At 57.7% G+C, this 12,284-nt stretch overlaps 1 long non-coding RNA gene across 1 annotated transcript in view; it reads left to right on the top strand.

The window, feature by feature from the left end:
- Window positions 1–12,010, top strand: part of LOC137761890 (uncharacterized) — a 22,700-nt gene extending 10,690 nt beyond the window's left edge. The window contains exons 5-7 of the long non-coding RNA XR_011073461.1: window positions 2,726–2,792; window positions 11,475–11,586; window positions 11,680–12,010. This is a non-coding gene — a long non-coding RNA (uncharacterized lncRNA). The remainder of the gene's footprint in view (window positions 1–2,725; window positions 2,793–11,474; window positions 11,587–11,679) is intronic.
- The last annotated feature ends 274 nt before the right edge of the window (window positions 12,011–12,284 follow it).

Genomic DNA, 12,284 nt, shown 5'->3' on the forward strand with positions numbered 1-12,284 from the left:
CCATCTACCCATCCATCCACGAGTCCATCTGTCTGTCCACCTGTCTGTAGCCAGCCAGCAATGAGCAACCATCCTCACCCAGTCCTCTGCATCATCTGTGCCACAACCTCCCCAGCAAGACCCTGTCCCCTCTCCCAGCAGGGTCTCTCATCACTCGTCCACCCCCCACCCACCCCTCCCCCACTCCTCATCTGTCTCCCTCATCTGTCAGTCTGTCTGTCCCTCTATCCATCCTTACTTCCTTCCTTCCCCAATGGGCCCAGCCCCTCACAGCCCTCTCTGTGTCCCATCCATCACTTCCCAGACAGTCCTTCCCAGCCAGGTAGTCACCTCCTGGCAGCTCCTGTCTGTCTATCTTTCCACCAGCCCATCCATCCATCCATCTGTCTGCCATCCCATCCATCCATCCATCTGTCTGCCATCCCATCCATCATGCCCCAGCCACTTGTCCAAACTTGCCACCATTCACATCTTCCCTGGTTGGACCCCCTGAGGTGCCCCCAGCAAGCCCTAGGTAGGGTGTGTGTGTGTGTGTGTATGTGTGTACGGACACACACATGCTCACATCGGTAGATAGCTCTGTGACCTCTGACACGTATTGTGTTGAATCCTGTGCTGAGCATGAGGGGACCAGAGACTTGGACACAGCCCTGCCTTGAGAAGCATGTGTGTGTGTGTGTGTGTATGTTGAGTGTGTGTGATTGTGTGTGGAAACTGGGAACCTTGGTGGGGACCTGGGGGGTGGTGGGCTATTTTACTGTGTATTCTTCCTGTTGCAGTTGACAATTTCACCATATGCATCAGTGACCTATTCAAAAATAAGTACATAATATGAAAAAAAATCCAACCTCTATTCTTATCTCCTGATTCCTTAAGAGGTACTTGACCAGTGCCCCCAAGATTGGGGGCCCAGGCACCCGCCATCCCTGGAGTCCCAGACTGGGGCCACCCATCCATCTCCATCCAAGGGCACTCCCCCTCCTCTCCAGCTTCCGAGAGACAGAGACGCCCTGAGACAGAGATGGAAGCTGCGGGAGAGCCCGGAAAAGCCCGGAAGGAGCCCGGGCCACGTGGAGAGGAGAGAGCCGGAGAGGAGGCCGGAGAGAGGGGAGGGCGGAGCGAGACAATAGCCGGGGGCCGAGGGGGGCGGGTGTCGGACTCCGGTTCCCTGAGGGGCCGGCGCCCACCTGCCCGGGAGCGGGGCAGTGAATTAAGGGGCCCGGGGCGGGGAGTTGGGGTGAGGTGGGGGGCGGCGCGGCCCAGCATCCCCCGCCCCCGCGCCCGTCTCGCACCCCGCCCGCCCGGGCTGCCAGCCCCGCAGGTGCAGCCTTTGAGGGTTGCCGCGTGCGGTTTACAGCCGGCCCGAGCCCATTCCCCGCTGCGAGGAACCGCCTCTGCGCCTCGTAAAGGGGTCGGGGGCCCGGGAGGGGCGGCCCCCGTCGCCATGGAAACAAGGGCGGCCCTGGGGACGGCGACAGGGGACGGGGCATCCGGGCCCAGGCGCTCCGGTGCGGTGCGAGCTTTGCTCGTTCTTGCCTTCGAGTCCCAGCCGCTCCTCCTCCCCAAGCCTCATCACCCCCGCCTTTAAATGTGGCCTGGGGCCTCACTGGTGCTTCACAGCGATAATAATTAGTAATAAATCATAGCGAGATTCGCTGAGTTTTATCTGTGTGCCAGGCACTAGGTTAGTGCGGCACATCCATTTCCTTTTGTCCTCGCACCAGCCCTGTGCCGGAGGCAAAGGAGAAAGCTAAGGCTGGCAGAGGTCTGCGCCAGGTCTCACAGCTGGAAAACTACCTCCTGGTCCTGGTCTCAGTTTCCCCATCTGTAAAAAGGGAAGGTGGGACGGGGTTCACCAGCTGACCAGCCAAGGGCAGGAACTAGATCACAGACGTGTCTGGGGGTGGTGGGTCTGGAGGGCTGCCTGTAAAATCCTGGCTTCGAAGGTCTTCAGAGGGCATGCAGGCTCCGGTTTGTCCCAGTGCCTGCGAGCACACCCACTCTCCCCACGTGCCCCACGTGAGTCCCGCCCCTGTGATCCCGAGTGGGTCTCTCCAGGCCAAGCCCCTGGAGACTCGAGAGAGAGGTTCGAAGGGACCCCCCAGCTTCGACATTCCGAAGAGACTTAGGTCATCACGAGGGTGACTTGGTATACTGCCTCCCCCCTCTGACTGGGTTGGGGGGAGGGAGGGTAGAGGGGGGTTCCTGCCTCTCCCATTAGACCAAGTGCTCCTAAGGGCCAGTACACCTCTGCCACTTCCCCAGGTCTGTGGTCACCAGAAATGTGCAGACCCCAGTGGTTGAGGTGGTTGACTATGTCTGTCCATGGCCGAGCACATCCCAGGGGTCTGCCCCAGCGCCTCCCCCTGCCCCTGAGATCTGGGCTCCACAGGACTGTGTTCCTGGTGAGGAAACTGCAGGCTCCACCATGGAAACAGCCTCGTCCGAGACCTCCAGACCCTTCCCCAGCACAGGCTTGGAAGGGGAGAAAGGGGCCCAGGGGCCACCTCCCAGGTAGTAATCACACCAGAATTATCATCCCTTCTGCTTAGTGAGCTTCGTGCCCAGCACATAACCAACAGTGAGCTGGTTATTTTCACGCCCATTTTATGAGTGGGGAAACTGAGTTCAAAGAGGGACAATCACTTGACTAAGATCCCCCCCTAAAAAGTGGCACCCCTACTCTTTCCCCTCACACCCTGCTGCCTCTCTGTTTGTCTCCCAGCACACCTCATACTGACTTGGAACTGACCGTTGACACGTCGTCCGTCATCCGTCATCCGCAGTATTGGGTGAGCACCTTGAGGGAAGGGAGGGAACAAGGTTTGGTTTGGTTTTGCTTTGTTTTAAATCTGAGGCCCCAGTGCCCAGCTCAAAGCCTGGAACAAAGCAGGTTTGTGGATCACAGCTGATCGTATCTGTTCTCTTCCACATGCCACGTAGGTGCTGCTGCCCCAAGTCAACCCAACCAGCGCTTATTGAGCATCTGCTGTATCCTGGGCACTTTACACATGTCACACTTGGTATAGATCATCTCATGGCATCCACCCCCTGCCCCGTGGCCTCTCAATGACTATTTGCACTTCCCCACTTTACAGATGAGGAAGCCAAGGTTCGGGGCAGTTGACATTTGAAGCCAGATCTATGTGTCTCTCACACACAACCTCCCCCTGGCCAAATGGGCATTAACCCAGGAGAGAGGGCAGGGGGCACTGAGCCTGGGCACCCTGCCTGGGGCATGGCTGACTTAGGGGTCCACCCCAGAGACAGAATGCTGCTGGTGGGGGGTGAGGGTTCCCTCTGCGGTCCTGGAGACCCTGCTGCAGTCCCCCAACTGCATGTACTTGTGCGTGCACTTGTGTGAAGGTTCACAAGCAAGAGTGTGTGGGCACATTGCATGTGAGTTGGGGGGGTTCTAAGCAGGGCCGTGTGGGCTCATGTGGGTGCCCACGTGAGTGTGTAAGGATGCATAGGTGCCCACGTCTGCGTGTCCCAGAGTAAGGGAGCGGGTGGGGGAGGGAGGTGCCAGGCATGCGAGCTGTTACGATCCTCATTTCACAATTGAAGAAACTGAGGCTCAGGGAGGTGAAGGGACTTGCTCAAAATCATACAACTAGCATGTCTGTCTGCGTGTGCGCACAGATGTGCGTGTCTGTGCCCGGGTGTGTGTGTGTGCGTGTGTGCGCGCGGTGGGCAGGGTGGGGTGGGATGAGGAGGGAGGGCTGCCTGCAGCTCCAACCCTGTAATAGAGCCTCCCTGTCTCGCCGGGGCCTAGAGGAGCAGCGGTAGTAACTATTTTGCACAGCGGATCCACCTCATGTCACAGCCCGAACCTGTGCCTCGGGGCCAGTCTGGCAGAGACCCCCCCTCCCCAGCCTGGGCCTGATCTCAGGCTGATCCCTGGTGAGGGTAGGGGTGTCTCTGGGCCCTGCCCTGCCTTCCTCGCCTCCAAATTGGCCTGACCAGGCCCAGCAGGTGAAGGGGTTGGACTCCAAGCAGGCCTGCTAGTTCGCAGCCGTGCCCGCCTGCCTTCCTCTGCCCTCAGACTGTGAATCCCCCAAGGGAAGGGCACAGTAGGTCCTCCAGCAGTTGGCGGGGTGCTTTTCCAGGAATGGCCTGTGTGCCCTCTCCTGAGACGAGGAGCTCCCTGAGGGCAGGCGCTGTGTCTCTTTCATCGGAGGAGTGATATTCCCAGGGCAGGGGCCAAGCCTTCCCCCATCAGACAGGGACCCCCCAGCCCAGCCCATCAGCTCAGGGTGCACATCTCAGAGGACGCCCCACAGACACGGCCTCTTTCAGCCCTGGCCCCCCAAACCATTGTCATCTGTTCGAGTCCCCTCCCCCCAAGCCTGAGAGGGGAGGCAGGGCAGGGGGCAGCAGGTCCTCAGACCCGGGCTGAGGCCTCGGGCAGTGGGGCATAAACTGGCGGGCAAGCTGGGAATCAGACCCACTGCCCCTCTCCCACCCCACCCTGTCTCCTGCCCCCGCCCCGGCTCCCACGGACTTTGACCACCCCTTCCTTCTCTTATCAAACACCACCAAAACCAGCCATTGAAACTCCTGGCCTCCTGACCCCGTCCCCCACGTGCCCCACCCATCTGTCCCATCCTGTCTCCCATTGCCCACAACCCGCCAATTCCGTTCCAAGGGAGACCCCGCGGGGAGCAGAGCTGGCACCGTGAGGCCAACGTCCGAGACGCCGCTAAGTCCCGGCCCTTCTTGGCCCAGGCTCTTCCCACCACCACTCTTGTTTCTCCTGGGTGCACCCCCCTCTGCCCTCCGGGTGCCAGTGTGGGGTGGGGGTGGGGGTGAGGGTGGTGCCCAGGGGCATTGCCCATAAAGATAAAGGGAATCTGAAGGCAGGCAACACCAGGAGATCAAAGGCTGGCCTGGAGGGTGAGGCCAGCCAGGGGAAGTGACTTGTCCCTAATCAAGAGCAAATAGCACTGAGGAGGACGTGGCGGGCCCCCCCTTTCCCTTCCCCCTCAGGGCTTGGAGAGACCCTCGCTGATCCCAGCAGAGACGGGAAACTGAGGCCCCAGAGCGGGAGGGGCTGGTCCAGGCGCACGAGGCCAGGCCTGGGGGAACAACGGATCCCTCCCGACTGCCCTGCACAGTAAGCAAGGCTCTGAGTCACAGGCCTGGCCCTGCCCTTTGCTCACTAAGGACCTGGCTGCCCCTCAGTTTCCCCATGTGAAAAATGGAGGATAAGGATAGTGAGTCAATTTTATTAGAGGAGATACGAGACCTAGCAAAGCAGCCAGCACGGCGCCCGGCATATGGAAGGCGATACGGAAAGCACAGATGCCCCCGCTCGGGTCTGAAGTCCTCACTCTGGGCCCTGAGCTCCACTGACCCAACTCCTTTGCAGGGAGCCTCTTAGCTCCCCACGCAGGACTCAGCCCGACTTCCCCGACTCAGGCATCTCCCCCCACCCCCCTCCCCCTGCAAGGGAAGCAGCGCTTCCTCCTCCCCTCCTGCCACCACCTTCCTGGTGACGGGGGTTTGCTGGGAGTGACAGGGCTGCGCGGCCTGCTGACTCAGCGCCTGGAGCTGGGACTTGCTTAACAACCAGCACAGGCCTCGGGCAAACAGAGCCGCGGGCCGCCACACCCGCACCACAGGAATGCAGTGGCATTCCTGGGGATGCCTGCAACTGGGGGGCAGGTCGGCACCTTGCTCTGCCACCTTGGCACCGGGAGGGAGGAGGGGGCCTCAGACAGAGGCACAGGGCCTTACAACCGCTCAGGCCCTGGGGCCAGCCTGCTGGGATCCCAGCCCACAGCTTGGCATCTGAGACCAGGGACCAAAGTGAGGTCATGAGGCTTTGAAATCTTTACGAACTGTGTGACCTTGAACAAGGCCTCTCTGAGCCTCAGTTTCCTCATCTGTCAAGTGGGGGGGAAATGATTCTGGTGCAATTGCTGTGAGGATTGGATGAAAGAATGCAGGTCCAGGCCCTAGCACAATCCTGCCTCACCGAAGGATTCAGTGAAGGCGGCCCTCAGTCATCAAGCCCACATCGCCATGGCAGAATGAGGAGGTCTTCTGACTCTGGGGCCCTAGAAGGAGAATGAGGCCCAGAGGGGGATTTTTACCTCCCTGAGGTCACACAGCAGGGCAGAACCTCAGGGCCCAGCTGCCCATCGTGATGCTCCCCTAATCCTCTACACCCACCCAGAGCCCTCACTATTGAGACCCACACTCCATTCTCTCCCAGGTGAGTCTGAGTCCCAGGTCAGCGAGGACCCCCAGGCCCCACTCCTCACACTGGCCGGGGGCAGACCTGGTACAGGAGGCTCTGGGTGGGGAAGCCCTGGGCTTTCATCTCCCCTCGTCCTGGCACTCCATCCTCGTGTGGTCCCCTGTCCCTCCTCGGCTCTTCTACCAGGCTGGGCAAAGTCCAGGCGGCACTGCAGCCCCCGTTCCCCAGCGCCCCCCTCAGGCGCTCCGGGGGGGAAGCTTCCCCTAGGAGACCCCCTCTCTCCTCCCTTCTGCCAGCTGGTGTGTCCTCCTCTCTCTGCCTGCCTTTGTCCTTTTCTCTGTCTCTGGAAGAGGCCACAGGACAGGTGTGTCTTAAGCACAGAGGAAACTTGTTTCATGAAAAAAGCCCTGAGTGGGAGCTGGGTCACCTGGATTTGAAGCCTGGTTCTGCCTCCAACTTGCTGTGTGAACTTGGGCAAGTCCCTTCCCTCTCTGGCCTTCCAATTCCCATCGTTACCTACACTGCCGGTGGCCATGAGGACTACGTGAGATCAGGGGGTGCCCAGCACATAGTACGGAGTCCCATGTGGGTGCCCCCAGCTCCTCCCCAGCGCCCCCAGCCTCTCACTGCCTCCTTTAATCCCCCCAGATCTGCCTGCCTTTGATGCTCCTGTCGGTGGCTGAGCCAGGGTTCTGAATAGGAAGCTGAGGGCTCCCAGGCTGCGGGGAAGCAGGCAGGGGCAGAGCCTGCCAGGCCTGCCCACGGGAGGGGCTGCGGGCCCCTCGCCATTCACCACTAAGCCTGGATCCGGATGCCTTTGTGCCAAGAACAAAACCCCAGGGATCAGTTGTTCTCAGACCTGCCTCTCTCAGCTCCGGAAGGGACAGGAGCCTGGGCCTGAGGGTGGAGGGTGCCCCCTCCACGGGCCCTGGGATGCCAGGGGGTGGCTCCACACCCCAGAAGCTCCCCACTGTCCCAGGGTGTGGGGCTGCGGTGGGTGAGCAAATCCAGGTTCAAATCCCACATTTTACTCATTAAGAGATTTGGGTAAGCGTGTTAACTCCTCTGAGCCTCGGTTTCGTGATCTGTAAGGTGGACGGATGTTATAATGGCTCCAACCTCATGGGATGTGAGGATTAAATGAGATGCTGCATTCAGCGCTTGGCAGTTTCTGGGGCCCTTTAGGTACCCTACAAACGCTAGCTGCTATCAGACTAGCTTCACTCCTGCCTGGGTCCCTGGGGCTTAGGACAGATCAAAATTTGGGGTCTGAGTGCAAAATATGTGCAAGTGAGATGGAGGGGCTCTGAGCAAACCTGGCCAAGTGTGCTGGGAGACAAGGCCCCCGACCGACCCCACCTGCTCTTCCTCGCATAATAACCTCCATGGTCCCCATGGCACACGGCTCACTCCCAGCCAGGTGCCCTCGACCCAGGGCTGCAGGGACCTGCGACGTGTCCCTAGAGAGGAGTGGGGGAGGGCCACTGAACATCTGGGGATGCGGCACCCCTGCTGACCAGGCCCCAAGTTAATGCTGAGCCTGAACCTGTCCCTTCTCCGGCCTTCCTCCTGGCCGCAGTGCCCCGCCTGGCCCTCGGACTCGGGCCTCATGGTGGTTGGTTGCTCCCAGCCCAGAATGACCGGGAAGCTCTGGCAAGGGCAGCCCCCTTGGGGGGATATCCGGGAGAAGCCTCAGGGGCCCTGCCTGCTCGGGGGTCCCTCCTGGGCCCCTCAGGCCTGAGCCGTGCCAGGGGACGAGGCTCTGTGTCAGAGGTGGCTGAGAGCAGAGCCCCAGGCAGCTATGACTTGAGTTTCCCAGGCAGGGGGCCAGGAGGCCCGTGGGCACACTCTGCCTGGGGCCTGGGCTCCGGCCAACCGTCAGCAGCAGAGATTGTTGGGTCGGTTTTATTTTAAACAAAAAAGAACTTTGAGTGGAAACATGTGTCTCTTCTTCTCCCCCTCCCCCTCTCTCCCTCTCCTTCTCTCTCCATTTCATTCTCGAATATTTCTCTTTTGGGGGCCTCCCTTTCTCTGTTTTTCTCTCTCTTGCTCTATTTCACTCTGCCTCCCTGCCTCTGTCTCTGTCTCTGTCTATCTCTGTCTTTCTATCTCTTGACTTCTCTGTCTTTCTCCATCTCTTTCAGGGGTCAGGGGTGGTACCAGACTCCCTCCCTTGGGGTGTGGCCCAAGACCCAGCATCCCACCCCTCCCTACAGGTGCAATCCCCAGGGGGTGCCATGGAGGGCTGAGTCCCCTCCCCTGGTGTCTGAGTAGCTGAGGCTCCAGGACCCAAATCCTCCACTCTCCTGCTGTCGGCCCCTCCTCAAACCCCAGCTTCCCCCAGCTCTGTCCCTCTTGTGTCTGTTTTCTATACCAGGCATCTAGACAATCATTCTGCAGCTTAAAACAAGTTTTCAGCCACTGGTCTGGTCCAAACCACCCATTTTGCTGCCAGAGAGAATGGTGTCAAGGGGCAGGGGCGGGGGTGGGAGGGACCATGAATTGCCCAAGGCCACACAGGGAATTAAGGGCAAAGCTGAGCAGACCCAGGTCCCCGCCCGCAGGCAGCATCCCCTACACCTCAGGAAGGGGAGTGTTCCACCCCCAGACTCACCTTCACTCCACTTCTCAGGGCCTGGGGCTTGCAGGAGGGTGGTCACCAGCAAGAGGGAGATTGCAGGCCTTGGCTGGTCACCCTTTCCCCCCAGGACAGCCATGTTCTTGGGCCACTACCTTCCAGCCGCTTCCGCCACTCACCAGGTAGCAAAAAAGAGACTGGCCATCCAGGGACTGGGTCCAGGTCCTAGCTCAGCCTCTGAGTCCTTGTGCGACTATGAATATGACCTTTCCCCTCCCTGGCCTCAGTTTCCCCATCTTTGCAGCAGAAGGCTTGTCTTTGCCATAGGTCCCTTTCTGCCCTAATATTTTGTTGTGTTCTCCTGTTCTTTACAAAGAATCTTTTAGAACACCTGGCCAGGAATGCAGTCTTCCCTCCCAAAGTGAGAAGGACCCTTCTCAACATGATCAGCTCCCCTTAACTGCCAGGCTCACTGCCCCGGATGCAGGCACCTTAGATGCCAAAACCAAAAGGAGAGATGCAGAGTGGGGCATGGCACCGTGGTCTGGTACCCCATTGTCAAAGGAGGGCTCCCTTGGGTGCCCAGGGTCCTGCCAGCACTCAGGTAGGGATAGGAGGGGCTGCATGGGTGGCAGAGGGGAATTCCTCCCCCCTCCCATGGTACAGGAATTAAGCCAGGGTAAAAGGAGGGGATTAGCCAGACTCGGGCAGGTGAGCCTGTCTTTCCAGCTTTGGGCAAACTCTTTTGTCGCCACTGAGCTGCTCTGCCCACCCCCTTGCGCCACCTGCTTCTGGAAGTGGCCCAAACAGAAGGGCGGGGGGCTTCATGGTCACCTCCACTGGGCAACCCAGGAATCCTTGGGCCGGGAATCAGAAAGGAAGGATAGGCTGCCCAGGAGGCCAGGGGTGGGAAGGGGATGAGGTGCCAGTCTCCCACAGCTGAGGTTCCTGGCTGCCCTCTGGGCCCCCTCAACATGCCCCACCCAGGGCTGGAAGGTGGGACCTTCCACAGTCCCCCCTAGTCTTGTTGATCTCCTGGCCTCTGGGTTGGAGCGTAGAAACAACCCATTTCATCCTCACAACAGCCCTGCAGGTAGGAACCATCAGCACCTCCACTTTACAGACGAGGAAGATGAGGCACATGAAGGGGAAGAGGCTGGCCTGACGTGCTAGAGCTGGCTCCTTCTGGCTCAGGGAGAGTGGGTTGTTAAAATTTCATGAATTTTGTGAGCCAGGTTTCATGGGTACCTTGAAATAACTGTGAGTGGAAGTATCTACACCACAGCAATCAGCAAATGATGCAAACCAGAGCATTTTTTTCCTCCTTTGAGAGAGCCAGTTGGTAAACATTTACCAGCTCACCACTGGCTGGAGGCCACAGCTTTTATAATGTCTCAGGAGGGTCCCAAGCTTAGAAAGTTTGAGAGCTCAGCAAGACTGCTCTCCTGTCTCAAGATCTGTGACAGGGCTTCCCTGGTGGCGCAGTGGTTGAGAGTCTGCCTGACAATGCAGGGGACGCGGGTTCGGGCCCTGGTCTGGGAGGATCCCGCGTGCCGCGGAGCGGCTGGGCCCGTGAGCCACAATTACTGAGCCTGCGCGTCTGGAGCCTGTGCTCCGCAACAAGAGAGGTCGTGATAGTGAGAGGCCCGCGCACCGCGATGAAGAGTGGCCCCCGCTTGCCACAACTAGAGAAAGCCCTCGCACAGAAACGAAGACCCAACACAGCCATAAATAATAAAAAAAAAAAGATCTGTGACAGATCTGAGCTTGTCTGACTCCAAAACCAAAGAAATTCCTTCCTTCCTTCCTTCATGATGGCAAGAGATAGCTTCTCTTTCTACTCCACCATGAGCAAGAGACTGTCCTGGCTGTCCCTTGGGGGCAGCGATTAAAGGTACTGCAGGGTTCAAGGTACTTGGCCAGTATGCCCTGCCCTCTGACACCATGCGATCAATTCCATAAACATTTACCAAGCACCTCACTTAACCTCCCTGAGCCTGTTTCTTCAGCTGCAGAATGAGGTTCATCCACCTGACAGCATTCATTCATTCATCCATCCATTCATTCAGTTAGTGGCTCCCATGTGCCAGTCAGGTAGTGTCTTGAAAAGATTGGGATCAGCATTCCTGCTCTGAGCCGTGGCTCTGCCTCTGCCATCCTGTGTGACCTTGGGCCTCAGCCTTCCCATCTGTACTTTGACATCGTCTGTAAGGGTTTCTTCCAACTCCCCCCCACCATTTCAGGGGGTGTTGCAGGGTCCCAGGATAGGCTGTTGGTGAAGCAGCTGGAAGCCATGGTCATCAGGGTAGCTAGCCTGGCTGAGGACATAAAGGCAACAGCGGCTCAAGCCCTGGAGACAACACACCCATGTCATTTACACCAACAGTGGTCCCTGTTTCTGTCTACTTGAGTGGAGAGTTCAGAGAGCAAGGAGTTGTGGGATACTCAGGCAATACTGCCCGATGGGGCAATAACACAGTAACAGCGAACATTTGATGAGCACTTAGTCTGCATCAGGGTCTGTGCTAAACACGCGCTCTAGATCTCATTTAACCTTTACAGACTCGCAAGGTGGGAACTCGTATGACACCCATTCTGCAGGTAAGGAAGGTAAAGCCCAGAGCGGGGAGGTGACCAAGATCACCCATTTATTAAAAAAGTATTTATTGATAGCGATTTATTGTCTCATAGGGACAGAGTTTTCAGTTTGGGATGATGACGAAGTTCTGCAGATGAATAGTGGTGATGGTTGCACAACGATGTGAATACACTTAATGCCACAGAGCTGAATACTTAAAGATGGGTAAGATGGTCAATTTTTCATTATATGTGGTATATTTTACCACAATAAAAACTCAACTAAAAAAGTATTTATGGATCTCCAACTATGTTCCAGGCACTATGCTGTATATCTTGGACACCAGGGAACAAAGCAAATGATTACCTCTGCCTTCGTGGAGCTGACATTCTATAACAGTGCCGTCCAAGAGAACTTTCTGTGGATGGAGTGATGGTTGGATGGCAGTGTTCTATATCTGCTCTGTGCCATGTGATGGCCACTAAGCCACATGGGGCTACTGAGCACTGGAATTGTGGCCAATGCCCCTTAGGAACTGGCTTTAATTTTATTTCATCTCAATTAATTTAAATGTAAATAGCCACCTGTGGCTAGTGCCGACTGAACTGGAAGGGACAGTTCTCAAAGGTCAGTCATAGGACAGGTAAACGGTAGAGCTGGGGTTAGAACCCATGTTTGTCTAGCCTGGCTTTGTCTTCTTCAAGCTTTTCACCACTGTGTGTCAGCAGCGTGGGCCTCCTGCATCCGAATCACCAGGGAAGCATGCCCCGAATTCAGATCCCCGGGTTCTCCCTCAGATCCACTGAATCAGAAAGTCAGAGGATGGGGCCCAGGAGTCTGTATTTTTTTCGAGGTTCCTGGGTGATTCTGAGGCACAAGAGTTTAAGTTTGAGACCCACCACACTACTTGTTTAAGACTCCCA

This window comes from Eschrichtius robustus, chromosome 3 (assembly GCF_028021215.1).
Source record: "Eschrichtius robustus isolate mEscRob2 chromosome 3, mEscRob2.pri, whole genome shotgun sequence".
NCBI classification, from domain to species: domain Eukaryota; kingdom Metazoa; phylum Chordata; class Mammalia; order Artiodactyla; family Eschrichtiidae; genus Eschrichtius; species Eschrichtius robustus.